Genomic DNA, 17526 nt, shown 5'->3' on the forward strand with positions numbered 1-17526 from the left:
AGGCTTATTAAGGCCATTTAACTAACAATTAAGATAATTAACGGAGCTGTCATCCAACCTTAATGTGGGCAGGCGAAGAGCCCAGGCGGCCTTCACATTTTTCATGGAATCTCATCCCCGGGCAGGATGAGGTTTCATGAATAATTTTAAATTTTCTCAAAAATTTTTATTGAAATTAATGCACATGTCACAGCTCATGTGACAGTTTCACATGAGGGGACATGTCATAAAAAATTTTTCAAAAGTTAATTGAACTGTCAAAACTTAAAACTAATCTCCCTGAGACACCTCTGCATGCATGTGTGAAAGATCGCACTCCCGACTCAGGCAACCATCCTTCCTCCCCACCAAGCCCGCACAGGGAGCACACAATGCTTCTGGGCGCGCATCACGCTGGGTAGGCCTTAATTGGCCCGCTCACGTAAAATGGCAGTGTGGACCCGATTGGGGACACCGATCAGATCAGCACCTGCCTGTGCCCACCCTCGCACAACCCCCCCTACGGTGGGGGGGGTTTAAAATTCTGCCCATTGTTGTTTCCTTCCACTTCAAGCGCACACCCATTATTTCTGTCTTCGATTGCCTAATCAACTGCCTAACTACGTCAATGGTTAGCCTTCAATTCCATGGATCAGTGGGTTGCATCCTCACCTCTGAGCCATAATGTTCTGGGTTCAAGCTTCACTCCAGGGGATGAATTTTATGTGCCTCCAGTGGGCATCTCTCCTGCGGGGGGAGTGCAAAATAGGTTGGGTGTCCATCCCACCACTTTCCTTCCCATCCCCGAGCTCACCCCATTAACATGAAGGGTGGGTGGGCGCCAAAATTGGCAGCCCACCCACCATATTTAAGTAAGTAATTAAGGGTCAATTAGGCTTGTTGTCAAGTCACTTGATCTTAATAATACTCCATAAAACAGTTGGCTTGTGCAGCTGGGTGGGAACAGGCAGGCCAGTTTTTTTCCTTGTGATAGTTAAAAGACAGGAAGGTGGGGGAGGGTCGCAATTTAGGAACTGCCATTTGCTAATTGCCAGGCAGCCCCCTCGCTAAGGTTGAGCTCCCCCTTCCTTCCTACCCACTCCCTCTCTTAAATCCAACCCCTCACCCCTCCCCTGCCTCTCTCCTTAACCTACCCAAACCCTGTTGGCCCAAGACTTACCTGCTCCGGGCATCCATCTTCTCCTTCTGCTGCGGTCCTGACAGCAGCCCGCGACGCTTCTGATGAAGACTGGAAGTCCCACTTGGCTCTCGTTAAGCAGTCCCGCGGTGCTCTATTGCTACGGGGCGAGTTGGCATGCCGGTATGTCGGCTCCACGCCGATGTTGTTTCTGGGGGGCCTCGCCGTCCACTGCCCGCATCCCCTCCCCCACTGTATTTTCCCGGCCCAGGCCTTGAGCACAAAAATCACAGCTGACGCTCAAGTTCAGTACAGAAGGAGTACTGTTGGGATTGCCATCTTATGGATGTCACATTAAAACGAGGCTTCATCTGGGTGTAAAAGACCCCACAGCACTATTTCAAAGAGCAGCGGAGTTATTCCTCATGTCCTGGCCAAAATGTATCTCTCAATCAACATCCCCAAAGAAAACAGATTACCTGGCCTTCACCGCATTGCTGTTTGTAGGTGTTTGCTATGCTCAAATTGCATGCTGTGATGCCTACACTACAACAGTGACTACATTTCAAAAAGTAATTCATTGACTGTAGAGCGCTTTGAGACATCTGGTGGTTGTGAAAAGCGCCATATAAGTGCAAATCTTTCCTTTTCCCTTTAATTTTAACGAATTCTCATTAAACCTCCTTAAAACCTATTTCTTAGACCAAATATTTGATCCACTGGTCTTAATACCTCCTTGTGCAGCTTGGCACCAAATACTGCTTGATAATGCCCCTGTGAAGAGCCTTGGGATATTATATTGAAGTTTCGGTACAATTTGCTTTCCCATAAACAGAAACTTTGTAACAACCAGGTTCTGTCCTGTATTCTGCCATAGTTATAGCAGCAAGTCTGTCATTGGTCACTGTTATTATAGATGACGGGCTGTTCTATTGTTCCCCTTGCTGAGGCATGGAAGGCATTGCCTCTCTCCTCTGCTGGGCTTTGTGGATTCCTCATAGATGCCGAGAGCTAAGTCATCAAAGGACGCCCCCTGTTCCCCCAGGAGCCAACGCTGCAACTGCTGAGGGGGAGCAAATAGCTGTGGCACCTGAGAGTGACGGAGGACATAAGAGACATGAGGGCTCCCTGGGAAGTGAGCACACACATGACACATGCAGGATTCATATGCTTTGGTTAAAGACCAGCTGCACACTGAGAGAGTGAAAGCCCTTTTGTTTTATGAAGGCTGCTGGATAATCCCAGGGAGCTTATAGACCGACATGTGTGCAATCTATTAGCCCCTTGTACCTGTGGAAATACAGTGATGGCACTGAATCCCACAGCTCTGCCTGTCTGACTCTTGGGGCAGAATTTAGCCCCTGTCGGGTGGGCTCAGCGAGGGTGGGTGGGGGCGGTTGGGAAGCTGACCGTGATCGGGGCCGGACTGCGATTTCACACTGGCAGGCCAATTAAGGCCCGCCCAGCATGAAACCCGTGTGGCAGTGCTCAGGAGGGCCAGAGGGCCGAGCGCGAACATCGTGCAGATGTGTGAGTGCGCGCTTGAGAATCTCCCTGAGGCACAGAGCTGCCTCAAATTGAAAAATGTTATAAAACATGTCCCCCCATGTGGCTTTGTCACCTGAGCAGTGACATGTTATTAATTCAATTTCAAAATGTTTATTTTTGTTTGCTTTTGGAAACCTCATCCCGCCCGTGGATGAGGTTTCCTAAAAAGTGCAAAGGCCGCTTGGCCTTTTTGCCTGCCCGCCAACCATAAAGTTGGGCGGGCAGCGAAAAATGTAACCTAATTGAGACTTTAATGGCCTTAACAGGCCTTTTAATTGTCGGTGGGCACATTGCCAATTCCCGCACTCGCCTGCCGACCAAAATATCACGCGTCATTTTACGCTCGAGTGGGTTGGGTATGTGCCCGCCCGCTGAGGTTACAATTTTCCCCTCAGAGTTTGTGGTGAATCTCGCAAATTCATTGGCTCTTCTGAACAGGGAATTGGTGACCTCCCCGATGTATTTGTGAGTGGCTGACAGAAAGTTGGCACACACGTCCCCTGTGGAGCCTTTAAAGCTACTGGCATTGAATTGCTTGACAATACACGGGAACTGAAGCATCTGACATAGGTGAGTACCAGAAATTCCCATTGACCTGCTCCCCGGGCTTTGACATTGTCTCTCTGACATTTGCAGGTACCCTGTCTATGGTACATTTGATTATGCGGCAGTAGTTGATGTCTCCCTACTTGCCATCAACCTGAACTGCCTGGCCCTCTGCTGGCACCCGTTGTTGCATTCTATAATTGTTGCATCTGGCCCTGGGCCATCCTGTATTGGTTCCACTCTAGGTGCGCTGGATGCACCTGACCCATCTGGTCTGCCTGAGGTAAACTGCAGACACAAGGCAGGCAAAGATTTGGTAAGCATGGTCCTTATGGCCCTGCCTCCTGACCTGAGAACTTTTGACCAATGGAGAGCCCTATACTTTGCATCAGCCACAGCCTGATCGCCACCCACTCCACTGCGGACATCGCCGACCTCAGCCTGCATTCTGGAGACCTCCTCATGTTGTTACAGCAATGTCAGCCATGTTCATGGACACTCCCACATTGACCTTGGAGCTGGAAGCCATTACCTTGCACCCTCCCTCAGTTACCTTTGACTTTCTCTCCATCAGCTTCGACTCTCTCTCCATCATTCTTACCCTGCCTTCGTTGAGCTACCCAACATCACCCTTGCTTAACTTTCATTCCCCCAAAGAGCTGCCCCTGTTACTCTTGACCTAACATCTCTCAATCACCCTTGACCTTCCTTCTGTTACTCTCAACTATCAGAACTTCACCATTGGCCTTCCGTTAATAACCCTGGATTTCCCCATATTCATGGTTTGACCTCCTGTCTGTTGATATTGACCTTTCCTGTGTCGTTCAGGTTCCTCTCTCTGTCCCCCAGAAGTCCTCGTAGGTCCACTGTGACTCAGCCTTCCTCCCTCAGTCAGCCATATCTCAATTCCCCTTGCACAGCCAGCTCCCTCCCTGTCCCCTCCCCTCCAAGGTCAACCATGTCCTGATCCCCTTGTACAGCTACCACCCAATCTCAATGCATCAATGCCTCCTCTCTGATGGTCCAGCAAAGCTTCCATAATAGAAAAGCAGCTCCCTCTCAGTCCAGATCCACCAGGAACACTACCTCGCCTGCTGCACGCCACCTTTAACCAATCCTGAACCTGAAGGCACATGTTTCTCGTTCGCTGCAGAATCAACTGCAAAGATACCTCTTAGTCTGGCAAAATGGTGTTTTACTGAGTATGCATGGCAGGTTAATGCATTAAAAATAGGTTCCAGCCAGTTGCCACCAGGACACTTGACCTGCCTTCAATCCATGGAATCTTTAATTCCCTACTTACATCCCACTGTTGGGAAACTGATTTTTCACCTGCCACGTAACTAAATGTGCCGGCCCACCTCATTTCCTGCTGCCAGTGGCAGCACAAGATTCTGGCCAACATCTTTCATCATAACATAATTAACATTATTCATTGAATTGTCATTGTGCCTTTAAGTGCTTCCACAGAAGTTTTTACGTAATGGCTGCAGACTTTCTCAACAGCCTGGGCATGAACATAAATTATATGTCGAGAGCTATAACTGAGATCATTTTTGATTGTATAATCTGAACAATTCTAAATTTCCAGGATGCCTGACTAATGTTCAGTCATCTGTACTGAATTAGCATTTTTCTTTAGCTTAAAGCACTTTGGCCAATGCAGCTCTTCAAATAATTTTGTAAAACAAAGGGATAATTTTCAAAAGCCATATTAACGTAATAACATTGAATTAAATGAGACAAAGGCTGTGTATGTATGATGTGTGTGTTCGTCTGTGCATCTGTCTATATACATATGTATCTATGTACATGTTTCATTATGCATATTTCTGTGCGAGACTGACAGACTGCAAAGAAAATGACAGTGCTCTAAATTATTCACACTACAGTTTTTGTTTTGTGTTTATCCATCGCTCCTTCTTTTGCTCTTCTAGATGCTAATCCTTAGTGACTTCATCTACAGATATGGGAGAGGAATTGCAAAGTTGTTTCTCCCGCTCACCTAACATAACTTCCCTGGAGGAGCCGTGGAAACCCACCGACCCCATTCTTTCAGAGTTGCCATGGCTGTTCTGTTAAAGTTACTGTGGCCAAACAGGAGAACACCATCTTGGAAATTCACCCCCGCAGGGTCAACTTCCACATGTAGCTTTGCCTTGCCCTCTCATATCTCCGCATCTCTGCTGCTTCTGTGTTGTCAAACTGCTCAACCTGTATTTTAACTGCCAATGAGATTCAGTTGGAGGAATGGTAAACAATAAGGATCATATGAATCGCCTGCAACCTGAGATAGGTAGGCTAGCAGATTGGCTAGGCAAGGGGCAGAATGAATATAATTTCAGGAACTGTGAGGTGATGCATTTTGGCAGAAGGGATAGAGAGAAACAATATAGACTTAATGGTACAGTTCTAATGAGTATGCATGAACAGAGGGACCTCGGGCACAGATGCATTAGTTTTTGAAGGTGGCAGGGCACATTGAGAGAGAAATTAGCAGAGCATTTGGGATCTTGGACTTCATAAATACAGCAATTGAATATAAAAGCATGGAGGTTATGCTGAACCTTTGTAAAGCCCTGGTTAGGCCCCAACTTGAGTATTACATCCAGTTCTGGTCAACACACTTTAGAAAGGATGTGCATGCCCTTGCGAAGGTGCAAAAAAGATTTACCAGAATGTCTCATTTGAGACATTCACTCTTGTCCTCACCCCTACCAGCCTCCACATTCGAAGCATCAACTGCTGCCATTTCTGCCACATCCAGTGTGAAATCACCACCAAACTCATCTCACCCTGCCCTCTGAAGCATTCCCTCCATAACACATTGCCTGAACACCTCACCCCACGGCATCTTCCCATGCAATTGCAGGAAGTGTAACACTTGTCCTTTTACCTCTTCTCTCCTCGTTGTCAAAAGCCCAAATACTCCTTCCAGGTGAAGCAGCGAATGACTTGTATTTCTTTCAATTTAGCATACTGCATTCACTGCTCAGAATGTGGTGTCCTCTATACTGGGGAGACCCAAAGCAGACTAGATGGCCGCTTTGTGGAATACCTCAATTCAGCCTGCAAGCTGGTCCCTGACCTTCCAGTTGTTTGTCATTATAGTTCACCACCTTGCTCTGATGCTGACATTTCTGTTTTTGGCTGCTGCAAATGTTCCAGTGTAGCTGAACATAAACTTGAGGAACTGCACCTCATCTTCAATTAGGCAACTTACAGCTTTCTGGACTCAACATTGAGTTGAACAATTTCAGATTATGAACTCTTTTCTTCTTTGTGATTTTTTCTGCTAACCCCCCCTCCACCCCTCACCACCCCCAAACCACCTCATACCCCCACCTACCCACTATGTGCCCTCAAGCCCCCTATGCCATGTACTAGCCTTCCACCCGCCTCCTCAGGCCCCTCATGCTCCCGTGCCAAGCTCTGCCCTTCCATCTATGTCCTATGGTCTGTTATGCCCCCTATGTCAAGCTCTGGCAATTCCATGCCCATTGACCCACAGTCCACTTTCTAGAACTAATGAACACCATAGTGTTTAGTGGGTTGTTTAAAAAAATAGCTTTGAAAAAATGTAATCGATTGATAACTTTCTCCTAAGCCTGAAAAAAACTGGACCAAGCTAAGAAAAGTGTTAATCATCCAGGCCCTTTGAAGTTTCAAAACCCACAAACTACAAACCCTTGAAAGCACTTAACTTGTGTCAACAAACATTGTGAAATTGACCGCAGAGATCAGAGAGCCTGAGCTGTTTTTCAAACAATATTTCCTCTGGGGAGCAGCTGTTCTCGTATTCTAATAGCTATTTGGGCTCTCCACCAGCCCAGACAGCTATTACAATATGAGAATACCAGTAGACCATCCACCACTGAAACATTTATCACCTCGAGACTTGATGAGAGGTGAAGTAATTTGGGTCCATAATCTCTTGAGTTTGGAAGAATGGGAGGTGATCTCATTGAAACAGAAAAATTCTGAAGGGGCTTAACAGGGTAGACTCTGAGAAGTTGCTTCCCCAGCTCTGGAATCGAGGACACAGTCTCAAGATGAAGGATTGAACATCTAAAAATGAGATGAAGAAGAATTTCTTCACTCAGAGGGTTGTGAATCTCTGGAATTATCAACCTGAGAGGGTTGTGGTATATTTAAGAGTGAGATTGATAAGTTTCTCAGGAAATCAAGGGATACAGGGAGCAGGCAGGAAAGCAGAAGTATAGGATACATGTTTGTATTGAATGGCGGAGGAGGCTCGAAGGGCCAAATGGTCTGTTTCAGCCCTTATTTTTTTTTGTTGTGTTCTTATGTTCTGTTGCAATGTTGCAATTCAAAATTCTGCTACCTGTATTCTATATTGCGTCAATTACAATACATCCATCATACCTCTCTCCCAAATCGTTATCCTTGTGCTTAAACTCTTTCATGGCCTTAGCCATGTTGTTGTAAACTTTGCAAACAGCCTTGGCTTACTGCTGGCACTGTCAAAGGTGTTGTATTTCAGGTGAAATTGCAAACTGAGGCCTCTTATGCTTTCCCAGGTGTACATAAAAGATCTCTTGGCACTATTCAAATAAAGGCAGGGCAGCTCCTGTGATGTCCTGGCCCTTGATCAACATCATTGAAACAGAGGCTGGGATTTTCCACATCCACTGATGTTGGCCGTGTTTGGTGGCGTGAGGGAACAATATGACGAAAAGGCCAAAAATCATTTCCACGACGTTGTGAAACCAGCTTGCGATTGCCGCTCTGCCCCTCGATAGCGGGCCGTGCTCCCCACCATCAGACGTCAGGAACCTAATTTTAATACATCAGCATATCATTATAAGGCCAGCCTATCAGGCTCTTTCCCCCAACTCCCACCACCGTGCCGGACCCATGTCTGGGTGAAAACACGCTGGTGCAGAAGACGTCTTGACAACTGTGACGTATAAAAGCCAGAACTTACCACCAGGGCCTTGCTCACATTGCAGACATCTGAGGAGCAGAGGATGCTGGAGCCTGACAGCAATGGCACACTGGAAGAATGTCCATTGAATTCTGGGTGGATTCTCAGTGACATGGCTCTGCTCGAAGCAGCTCATGGAAGTTGGAAAGCCACCTTTGATGCTCACACGGTTGATGGTTGAGGGGGTGGGAGAGGAAGGTCTAGGATTGACTGGCAGAGGAAAAGGTGTCGAGGGTGAGGTAGGGAGTGGGGGAAATTAAGGTTTTGTGGGGGGTGACGTTGGGAGGGGGAATGAAGATGTCAGGTGGGTGAGGTTGGGACGGGGGAATGGAGATGTTGGGGGGTGAGGTTGGGAGGGGAGGAATGAAGGTGTTAGGCGATGCGGTTGGGAGGGGGGTATGAAGGTGTTGGCAGGGGGGTGATGTTGGTGAAGGAAATGAAGGTGTCAGGGGAAGTGAGGCTGGGAAGGGGGTAGGAGTATGGTGGGAGGTGGGGGAAGATGCCAACTAGGGGAGATAGGTGTACAGGGGGTGTACAGGTGTAAGTGAAAGAGTTTGGAGGTGGGAAGGAGTGTAGAGAGGGAAAGGAGTCCAGGGGCAGGAAGGAGTGCAGAGAGGGGAACGAGTGTATGGGTAGGAAGGAGTGCAGAGAGGGGAGGGAGTCCAGCTGGAGGAAGAAATGAGGGTGTCTGAGGGAGTCAGGAAGGGACAGGGGTAATGGATGGAGGAAGAAGTGAGGCTGGAGGAAGAGGTAACACTGTAGGAAAGAGTCAGGAGAGGGAAGGACTAAGGACGGAGGAAGTATGGATGTCTGAGGGAGTCAGGAAAGAGGAGAGACTAATTGGGAGGGAAGTCCAGGATTGGGTTGTGATGACTAAAGCCGGGGGGTGGGGAGGGCTTACTGGGGAAAGGGGTTCCGGGAGGAAGGGGTTCCAAGGGGGGAAGGGGTTCTTGGGGAGAAACGGTCTGGTGGGGGGGGATGTCTGGGTGAATATGCAAGGGAGGGGTCTAATGGGTCCATGAGTGCCTCCTGGGGAGCGAAACGAGGGTAGGTGTGGTATGAGGGAATGACTGAGGGCAGAGTGAGGTGGTAGGGTGGGAGGGTGAGGGTTCCATGGTAGCAGTAGAAGGGATTGTGAGGTGGTTGGCAGGGACTCGGAGGCAGACATGGACCCTGGGGTGGGAAAGAGGAGGTCGGGGAGGTGAATGTGGATGGGGGTGGGATTTTTGGGAAGGAAGGGAGCGCACACATTCACCTGGACATCCCAAAGTAAAAAGGTTGTGGCTGGTAGTTCACAGAGCGGAGGTGGAAGGTGATGCCAGGGCGGTCAACTGTGATGGGGGAAAGGAAATGGGTGACTGGGGGAGGGGAAAAAGCCAGGGGGGGTGCACCAAAAACCGAATCCAGACCATGTTGTCCAAATCAAAAGTGAAATGACAGTCATGGTGGGCAAGATCAGGTCCTGCATGGGAGTGCGATCATTGGGTGGGCGGAGATGCAGGTCAGCTCAGAGGGACAACTGAAAGGGAATTCCAGCAGGCAGCACTATTGAGGCACAGAGCTGCCTCAGGGAGATGGAATAGTCATGAAAATAATTAAAGAATTGATTGAAAAATTTATTCAAACATGTCCCCTCACATGCGTTGTGATATGTTTGTAAAGGTGGGAAAATTTATTTCTTTATTTTATAAAAACTTCAGGAAACCTTATCCTGCCTGTGGGTGAGGTTTTCCTGAAAAACGCGAAGGCCGCTTGGGCTTTTCGCCTGCCTGCCAACCTTAAGGTTGGACGAGCAGCATTCTTAAGTATTTTAATTAATCCCTTAATGGCCTTAATGGGCCCTTAAAATTTTGGCGGGTGTGCAGCTGACTCCGGCACCAATCCGCAATGATGCGCGATGATGTTGGGATGCACGGCTGACATCATCGCGTGTCATTTTGCGCGTCGGCGTTTCGGGCCCACCCATGCATGCCGACCGTAAGATTCTTCCCAAGGTGTTGGGGAGGGGTGGGTGAGGTTGGTGGAGGGAATGAAGGTGTCAAGGGGTAAGGTTGGGAGCGGAGGAATGAAGGTGTCAGGGGTGAGGCTGGGAGGGGGTTATGAGTACGGGTGGAGGAGGGAGAAGATGCCAACTAATACAGGGGATGGAAGGTGTAAGGGAAGGAGGAGGAGCCCTCTTGGCTGGAGGTGAGAATGTGGATGGAGCTGAGGGAATGGCTGGCTGAGGGTGTCGGTAGCTTGGAAGAGCTCGCTGGTAACCAAAGTAGAGATAATTGGTGCGTGGCAGCACAGTCAAAAGCAGGAGAGAGAGCACCCACATTTGCATTGAGAGAGGGATGATGTGACACAGGATCCTTCCGAGGATGTTCGCTGCCGACCTCACTGTCACCACAGGCATGGTACATGTCCTCACCAGTCAGCTCCTCAAAGTGAGTGAGGGGTCTAATGTGGGCTATTCCACCCCCAGTCTGGGACCTCTCCCTGCTGTTTTGAGCCAGCTTCTCTTGCATGAAAACAGATGGAGAGTGTGAACAGGATGCATGGCATTGTGTGGAATGTCTGTGTGATGAGCGGAGCCTTGGACAGGATGAGGATGTGTACTTGAGATGATATGAGCCTGATGGAGATGTGAGGGTGTGTGTGAGAGTTCTTGGTGTTGTCCCTTGATGTGTGAGATTCCCGTGGATGTGTGATGGGTTTGTGAGTGTGTGAGTTGAGAGTGATGAGAAGAGTGAATTACCCTGGTGAAGCGGATGACAGCATTCATCTTTTTCCAGCACTGATTGGCTGTCCTCTTTTGCAGGGCATTGGCACTGCCCACTGCTGCCCACCGCTTCCCATGCTGGGTTAGTGAGGTTGCTGCCCATCCTGCGGCCAGAGCGGAGGTACAGGACACCTCGTGGAGCCTCCACTGTGTTCAAAAGGCTCTCAAGGGATGGGTCATTGAACCTGGGGCTGCAGTCGTTTTGCCTTTCAGGGCCTTGTCTTCTTTGCAGCAGCTGAGGCCTGGAAGCACTGAGAGTTGTGCGCATGACTGGACTTTAAATATGGTGCATGGTGTGCTGAAGCGATGTGGTGATGGCCTGGTGGGCGAATGAGAGCCCGCCCGCCATGGAAGCGGCATGTTTCCTGGAATGCATAATTAATGCGGCAGGTTTGAGATGATACGGAGTGAAAAGCCGCCATTGCAGCCAGTGGATATAATGTCGTTTTACCCGCCCACTACTGCACTTAGTGTAAATATGGGACGATTCCACCCAGAGCATCCAGTCAACCTCTTCATTGCTAATTTGGGACAAGCATTTGTATAATGTAGCTGCTGTGATTCCTGACCTTACAGAAGTGATTAAACTTAAAAGAAAAATACTTATAATTTGTTGTGTAGCACTTTGGGAAGTGTGAGGGTTGTGAAAAGAGCTGCATAGATGTAAGTCCTTCTGTTGTTAACCCGTCTCGGAACTTCTGTTACTCTGACTCTTGCTTGTTGTGCATCTTCCCTAACCCTACTTCAGCGTTGGTGGCCTTGTATTCAGCCATTAAGGCTGCACACTCTGGAGTTGCCTCTCTAAACCTCTCTGCCCCTCCACCTACCTCACTTACTTTAAAAGCTTTCTTAAAATCCACCTCTTTAACCAATAATTTGATCACCCATTGTGATCTTTCTTTCCTTGATCACGCCTCTGTGAATCACTTTGTGATGTTTCCCACAGTAATGGCACTATGTAAAAATAAGTTCTTGTTGTGTTCTGTAAAATGAGAGAGAGATTGATGTCAGAGAGAGAGAGAGAGATGTGTGAGAATGTGAACTTTGAAAGCAAATAATTATGTCACCCATGTTTTGTTGACAGTTACAAAAATTCAAAGCTAAGCAAATTTATCACATCTATTAGATAGAGGGTCAGGGAGACAGGGGGAGAGAGAAGATAAAAGATACAGAAGGAAAAGCAAGCAAGCATATTCTTTCTTTGTTCTAATTTTGTTATTTGTCACAAAAAACAATTTGAATTATCAATCGAGATCCTGAGGGAAACAGAAGGATAGGTGGAGTGAGAGAAGGGAGAATGGAAAAGGACCATGAGTGAGTACATCTCAAATGTCTCACCAGCCGGCTTTACAAGAGAGAATGAGCCTGCAAGAAGATGCATGGATGGAGAGTTAACGGTGAGGTAAATGACAGAACAACAAGATGGAGGAGAGGACACAGGAGTGAGTACTTAAAGGGAGGGTGGGGGGGAGGAATGTAGGAGCAATGGAGGGAGTAAGGGTATGGAAAGAAAGGGAAGTGTTAGTATAAAGGACATGGGTGAGGGATATAGTGCAAGCAGTGGGCTGAGGGAAAAAAAATGAATGTCTGGAGGATGGAATGGAAAAGGAGGTCACTGCCAGGGTCACATTTTCCCCCCAAGCTGCACGCCAAATACAGACTCCTCTGCCTGCCCGACCACCCAGCTGATAGGAAAGAAAAAAATCAACAGGAAGCAGAGTTAACAAGAGAGAAGCAGAAGAGAGGAGAAAGGTAGAGGCAGGAGAATCATTCAGAGAGAAAAATCAACAACACATGAACCGTAGAGATAGGTAAGAGACTATACGACTTGGCTTTTAGAATATTATGGAAGATTAATGAGTTTGAACTAAAATTGCCTAGTGTTTCTTTTTTGGAGTGCAAGACAGGAGGGTAAATTTTATAAATTTGCACACCTCATGCAGAATTTTCAAAAGCAGAAACTCATATCAGGAATTCAAATTCGGAGATTTTGCCCAGTGAAACTAATTTCTGACTTTCACACTTGGGCCAGAATTTTTACCTCGTCAGGCGGGCGTGCACCCGACCCGAAAGAGCCTAAAATGATGCGCGGTGACGTCGGCCGAGCGTCCCGATGTCATAGCACGAGTGCGCAATATTTTGGTCGGCGGGCGCGTGCGGGAGTCGGCATTGCGCCTGCCGACAATTAACAGCTCTGTTAAAGTGATTAAAGTCCCAATTAAATGCAATTTTTCGCTGCCCGCCAATCGCAGGTGAAAGGCCAAGTGGCCTTTGCATTTTTTAGGAAACCTCATCCACGGGCAGGATGAGGTTTCCCACAGTGATTAAAAATAAAATAAAAATGTTAACTTTTCATTAATAACATGTCCCTGCTCATGTGACAGAGTCACATGAGGGGACATGTTTTGCAACATTTTAAAAATCTTTATTTTTATTTGTTAAAATCTTAATCTCCCTGAGGCAGTTTTGTACCTCAGGGAGCTTCTCCTGCACACACCTGCACTCATGCATGAAGCTCCCCGCTCGCCCTCCTCCACATAGGCAGTGCTGAGCACTGCAGCACACGTTTCACCTTGGGCGGGCCTTAAACTGGCCCACCAGCATGAAATCGTCTGGCTCTGATTACGGGCAGCGGTCAGCTTCCTGCCTGCCCCCGCCGAGCCCGCCAGACCAAGGCAAAAATCTGACCCTGGAAATTCTGTTTAGCTTCTTCTTAATTTTTATATTTCTTAATGTTTTACATTTCCTTATGTTTTCTCTACTGTTATGTGCAATGTAATTTTTGCTACACAATTTTTCTATGTGTTGAAAATAGGTTCAACACATGATTTTGTTATGACCCCTGTGGGGGAACCAAAATAACCACGGGCAGAATTTTCAGGTCGGCGAGCTGGGATGGGGCCTGCTCGCCGACGTGTAAAATAACGCACGGTGATGCTGGGCGTGCATCCCGAAGTATCTGCGCGTCATTTAGATTGTCAGTTTGGCTGCACGCCCGCCGAACTGTCAAAGGCCGTTAAGAAATTAATTAAAGTTGTTAAGAATGCTGCCCATCCAACCTTAATGTTGATGGGCAGGCGAAGAGCCCAGGCGGCCTTCGCATTTTTCATGAAACCTCATCCATGGGCAGGATGACTTTACATGAAAGGTGTATTAATTAAATAAAAAATTTTGAAAAAATGAATGGACATGTCCCAGCTCATGTGACAGTTTCACATGAGGGGACATGTCCTTAACATTTTTCTTTTCCTTTATTAAATTTTTCAGAACTTCAACTAATCACCCTGAGGCCTCTCTGTGCCTCAGGGAGATTTTTGCATTCTTTCGTGCACATGCATGAAAGAGCGCAGGCCTCAACTCAAGGAATTCCTCCCCGCCTGCCCAGGGAGCGCTCAGTGCTTCCGGGTGTGCGCCCACATAAAATGGCAGTGCGGCCCCAATCGGGGGCGACGATCGGGTTCGCTCCCACCCCTGCCCACCCCCGCACAACCTCCCTGATGGGGCAAAATTTCTGCCCCAGATTTAATATTGGGCTAGAATATGTGTGACAAGGCATAAAATGGCATCCACCATTTATTAGATTTGTTCCTGCACCTTTTGCCACAAAGAATTTTTTACCCCCGAAGTTGTTGGAAGTGCTACCCAATGTAGGTGCAATGAGGGAAAGTGGGCAGCAGAGACGTGAATGAACAAGGCAACCAACAGGGGATCTCCAAGATTGGAATTAAACATAGCAAGGCCTTAGAGGATGAAGGAAACATCCTGTGTGGGGAACATCCAAATTCCTAGGCCAACTTCTTTAGACTCCCTTTTCATTTGCATAGCACAAATAAAGTGGACTTGTGCAGCAAACTTTGGTTCCCTTTCACTTGGCTGATGAATTCAGAGCAAGTCACCATAATTGGTGTTTGTTTTTTAGTAAATCAATAACCATTAGTTTTAATTGTACATTTGGGAACATATTAACACAGTACAGACAGAACAATTATAATGTGGGCAGATAGTTTACAAAATTAAAATTGGTAGCCACTGGGAGCACAAAATTACATGGACAAGCTGTACTGCAATTAAAAGCAATAGATTTCAATAGCTTGAAGTATGCTACATTGATTGTGGTATTATTTTTTTTCAGAGGGAGAGAGTTCCAGGTGAAGGCATTTTAAGATAAATTTTATGAGGCTCTGTTCCCTAGGGGCTATTTTATAAATCCACGCTGCTGGTGGATGAGGTTAATATTGGCAGTGCAGGTATATACAAGGCCGCTGTGATAGAATCTGTTGTTTCAAAGCTTGTATTGTTTGAGACAGACTCTAATTGAAAAGGGAAACCAAAAAGGAAACGGAAAGGAAAGAAAGGAACCTGACCCTCTCAGTTTTTAAGGAAACAAAGACTGAAAACTGAGACTGGAAACCAAAAGCTCTTGGGGGGTGACTGAAACTGGTTGAAAACCTATAAAAAAGATGCAGCGCCATCTGAGCTCAGATGACGTTGGTGATCCCAGTGGTGCAGTACAGGCAGGCTGACAAAGACAGTGGCCAGATCCTGAGAATGGACGAATGTACTGTTGATGGGTGACATTGGTGGACCTATGCCATCCAGACAATCATGAGCAGAGTTGACAAGGTTCTTCAGAAGAATGCCATGTTTGCTGAAGATCATGCCCGTGGACTAACTCGGGTTAGTTGCGTGCTCCTGTCAGTTGGGAACCAGGCTAAGTCCTAGCAAAAGGGAAGCTGAAATTTTTCATGAGGAAGACAGAGTTTTGAAGGATTATGTGACTGAGATTGATGACGTACATACTGAGTGGATTGCCGAGCCAATTCATAAGATTCATCCTAGTTGTAATGACTGTTTGATATATCATTTATAGTTTATAATTGGCCTCAATTTGCCTCTTGATATATGTTTACCTTATGCTGATTCTGTTTTAAGAGTATAGGTGGTTCCCCTAGAGCATTCGGTGTTTGTTTTGCTTGACTCTTGTATAGTAAAAACTCTTATGTTTTTGAAGTGAAATCTTGTGCCTTCATCCTTTCAGTAAATAACTAGGATTTCAGGTTACTTTTTTGTTAAAAAACAATTCACTGGTCTCAGCCAAGATTATATAGCCTCCTGTGTGGATCTTTCTTTACTCGAAATGCGGAGCATAGAATCCAGGGGCAGAATTTAACCCATGAGGCACAGCTCCCGATGTTGGAAGTGGAAGTGCGCACCATTTCTGCTTGCATATTGGCAGCCAGTACACATGGGGCAGCATTTTTCCCTTGGTGGGGGTGCTTGGCTGCGGTGGTCGGGACGCTGACCGCCGCCCGCAATCGGCTCTGCACCGCGATTTCATGTGGGTGGGCCAATTAAAGCCCACCCTGAGTGGATCATGAGCAGCAGCGCTGAGCGATACCTGTGCGGGTGGGGGGAGGAGGGAGAGCCGGGCCTAGTGTGCAGTTCGTGCATGCACGCGAAAGAGCGCCTCAAACTCCCTCAGGCACAGAGCTGCCTCGGGGAGACTGAAACGCTTTTTAAAAAAGCTAATAAAGACTGTAAAAATTTAATAAAACATGTTGCCTCATGTGAGTCACATGGGATGGGACATGTTTTTAATTCCAAAATAACCGTTTTTATTTGATGTGCATTAACTTTAGGAAACCTTATCCTGCTCGTGAATGATTTTTCCTAAAAAATGTAAAGGCTGCTTGGCCTTTTCGCCTGACTGCCAACCGTTAGGTTAGACGGGCAGTGTAAATTTCATGTTAATGAGGTTGTTCATGGCCTTAATAAGCCTTTTAATTATCGGCTGACGCGCAGCCGACTCTGGTGTGTGCCCGCCGAACGAAACATCATGAGACTGCGCGATACCGTCGGGATGCATGCCCAACGCCACCACACATCATTTCACGCTCGGGCCTCTCGGGCACACGCCCGCACGCCCAGCGTAATATTCTGCCCATGGAATTTAACGTTAACTTTAAAGGATGACTGGTGGCCATGTGGGCAGGGGTGCTCACGTGGTGGAGGTGGGCAGGAAATGGCCAAACCCACCATCAGGTGATTGCAGTGCTGCTCCAGCAGGCTTTACAAGAGCCTTGAGGACAAGCATGCAGGCTGTGCAGGCAGGAAGCAGGTCAGCTGCTGGGTCAAAATTTGTACATTTGGAATAATATTGGTTGGAAGACAACTCTTCATCCTTCTTTGCAGATCTAAATCTTCTATCCCCCATCATTTGTCCCCTCATAATTCTGTAACATCTCCTGGGACAGCACCCCCCCACCCCCAATATAACCCATGACCCCCTTCTTTGCCGCCAAAGACAGTCCAGACCTGCAAACATTTCCCTGCTCCCCTCTCCTTTTCCTCAGTCTTCAGCAAAGACAATTGCCTACTTATGCTCTGAATGCACCACCTCACCTTTGGCTTGTTTCCCTGGATCAAAGGCAGCTGGCACAGCCGACTGCCTCAGAATGAAGGCATCGTGACTGCTGTCATAATAATGGACAGTGATTTGCATGATTCACTACCCTATGGCCACACACCAGCTGAACATTAAAGGACTGGAATCTCTTTCAGTTCTGGCATAGTGACATTCTGATATGTGGTGTCCTCAAAGCA

The sequence above is a fragment of the Cetorhinus maximus genome, chromosome 7 (assembly GCF_964194155.1).
Source record: "Cetorhinus maximus chromosome 7, sCetMax3.hap1.1, whole genome shotgun sequence".
NCBI lineage: Eukaryota > Metazoa > Chordata > Chondrichthyes > Lamniformes > Cetorhinidae > Cetorhinus > Cetorhinus maximus.